The following is a 2,500-nucleotide window of genomic DNA, read 5'->3' as shown; positions in this document are numbered from 1 at the left end:
AAAGGGAATTTAAAAGTCAAAAAAACTCTCTCTCTCCCTGTCTCTCTCTTTCTCCCTCCCTCCCTCCCTCTCTCCTCAGACACCCTCTCTTCTCTCTGCTGGGGCTGCTGTTTGAGAAGTGTGAACGAGCCACTCAGGGGTCAGATGGCGCCACCTCAGCCAGCTTTGACGTCGACATCCAGAACTTCGTCCATCAGCAGGAACAGGAACACAAGCCCTTCTTCAGCGAGGACCCAGAGCTGGACAACCTGGTGCCTTTACAACTACTCTCTCTCTCTTGCTGTCTCTCTCTCTCTCTCTCTCTCTCTCTCTCTTTCTCTCTCTCTTTCTCTCTCTCTTTCTCTCTGTCTTTCTGTCTCTCTCTTTCTCACTATCTCTCTCACTCTCTCATCTTTTGACTTGGGTTTGTGTAATTGGTCAAATAGAAATGCTCTATAAATCCAAATGGATATGAATAATTTGGGCTTAGGTGTAACTATTTCCCTGTGTCTTGCCCTTTCCTTTCTCCTTCCTCCATTTTTGCCTCTTTCCTTCTCTCTTCCCCATGGCTCTCTGTCCCTCCCTCTCTGTCTCCTTCCCTCTCTCTCTTCCTCTCTCACTCCCTCTCTCTTCCTCTCCCACTCATCTCTCAGCATCACTAACTACCCTGAGAGGGGTAATAGAATGCTGGTGGGGGGGGGGGGGGTGTAATGGAGCGCTGTGAGTGGTGCTGTCATTAAGGTGGCATCTGGGTGGTTTATAGGCTGGCACGCTGGCGAGGTAGAGGACGTGTGCCAGGCTCAGAGAGATGGCACGGCGCCCGGGTTTTAATGGACAGGAAGAAGCTGTGCACTCAGCAGAACCCTGTTCCCATCCCCCATCCCTTAGCTATCAGACCACAGGCCTGCAATGGAGACACAAGGCTTGTTCCAGAACATTAAAGTGAAGGGGCCAAGAGTCTGCTCTGAAATGAAGCACTTTCAGATGGTGTGGATTTATGTTATTACAGTCTTTCTCAGTCGCTTTGGTGCTTTTCTTGAATTATCATTCAGGTTTGCACAACAGTAAGTGCATTTCTCCAAAACAATTTTTGTGCAAACTGCACCACATAGAGCCTGCAAGGGCATGGAATTTGCTCAAAGACATTAAAGATTCATAATTATGCAAGCAATATCTAAAGGCTGTGATTTCCCCATTTGTTCAACTCAGTTAATCCAATAGAATTCAGATTCTTTATATGACAGCTATGTTTCAGTCAGTGTTTTGAAAAAGTGTGTAAACAGTGTGTGAAACCACTGAAATTAAGTGTTACATTTGCAAGTGATGAGTTCTGCTGTGCTAAGAAGATGAAGGTCAAGATCAAGAGGATCCCAGTTTCATTAAGTGCATCTTAGCAATCGAGATACTGCAAAATAATGTAGTTGACAATTGAACACAAGTAATTGCGTGAAGGTGTAAAAGTATTGCTATTTGTTTAAAGTAGAGACAAATTGCTTTTATGAAGTGCACAAGTGACTGTACGTTTATATTTTAGTTGTCTTATCGGTTAGTCGTAACAACTATTTTTGTTTACTATTGAGGTAGTAGACACAAATATATACACTAGATTAAAATGAGCTACTGATAGTGAATCCTGTGTGTGTGTGTGTGTGTGTGTGTGTGTGTGTGTGTGTGTGTGTGTGTGTGTGTGTGTGTGTGTGTGTGTGTGTGTTCAGGTAGTGAAAGCCATCCAGGTGTTGCGTATCCACCTTATGGAGCTGGAGAAGGTGCGTGAGCTGTGTAAGGACTTCTGCCAGCGCTACATCACCTGCTTGCAGACGCAGATGCACAGCGACAACATGCTGAGGAGTGACCTCCCTGACCCCGACCGTGAGCCTGGCCTCTGCTCTGCCCCTCAGAGCAGCTTCTGCCTGCAACAGGTCAGACAGCCCCCCCTGCTGCTCTACACACAGTATTGCACAGCTAAAGTTCAAAGGTCAAGTTAGTAAAGTGTGGTACTCATCAACTTCACTGATTAATGGTTTTACAGTGGTAGTGCATTGAAGTATTGCTAATTTGTTCATTAAATGGAAACTTTATGCTGTGTATTTTCTGATACTTACACACACACACACACGCACACACACACACACACACACACACACACACTCACACTGCAGGACCTTTTGCGGAGCTCCACACCGACGTCCCCCTCCACCATCAGCAATCCCATTAGCCCCTCCTGCCTGGGCTCCCTGCAGCAAGCTGATGTCACCATGACAACCGTTAGCCCTCCAGCCAGAGCAGGTTAGTGAAACTCATCTGAAAATAATCACAAAACCCAGAACCCAAAAATTTCACAGAAACCCGACTGTCGGGAATCTTTGACAGCCCTTTTCATGGAGAAGCTCTCAAGGGCTTTATACTAGAAACCTGGCGGGGATGCTTTTTTGATGTTTTGGATTTTCAGAGAGCTCTTCTCAAAGAAGTCTTTCCAAAACACTATGTTATTCTGAGTCAGTGTTTTTCATGAGATCAGGTG

The 2,500-nt window shown here is 45.7% G+C and overlaps 1 pseudogene; it reads left to right on the top strand.

The window, feature by feature from the left end:
• LOC143131459 (homeobox protein PKNOX2-like) overlaps nucleotides 1-2,500 on the top strand; it is a 10,375-nt pseudogene that overhangs the window by 3,358 nt on the left and 4,517 nt on the right.

Source organism: Alosa pseudoharengus, unplaced genomic scaffold (genome assembly GCF_046254945.1).
Source record: "Alosa pseudoharengus isolate Yale_2024_CS ecotype anadromous, Long Island Sound unplaced genomic scaffold, YU_APseudo_1.1 YU_APseudo_1.1_scf_18, whole genome shotgun sequence".
Taxonomy (NCBI): domain Eukaryota; kingdom Metazoa; phylum Chordata; class Actinopteri; order Clupeiformes; family Clupeidae; genus Alosa; species Alosa pseudoharengus.
This window is presented reverse-complemented; position numbering and strand designations above follow the sequence as displayed.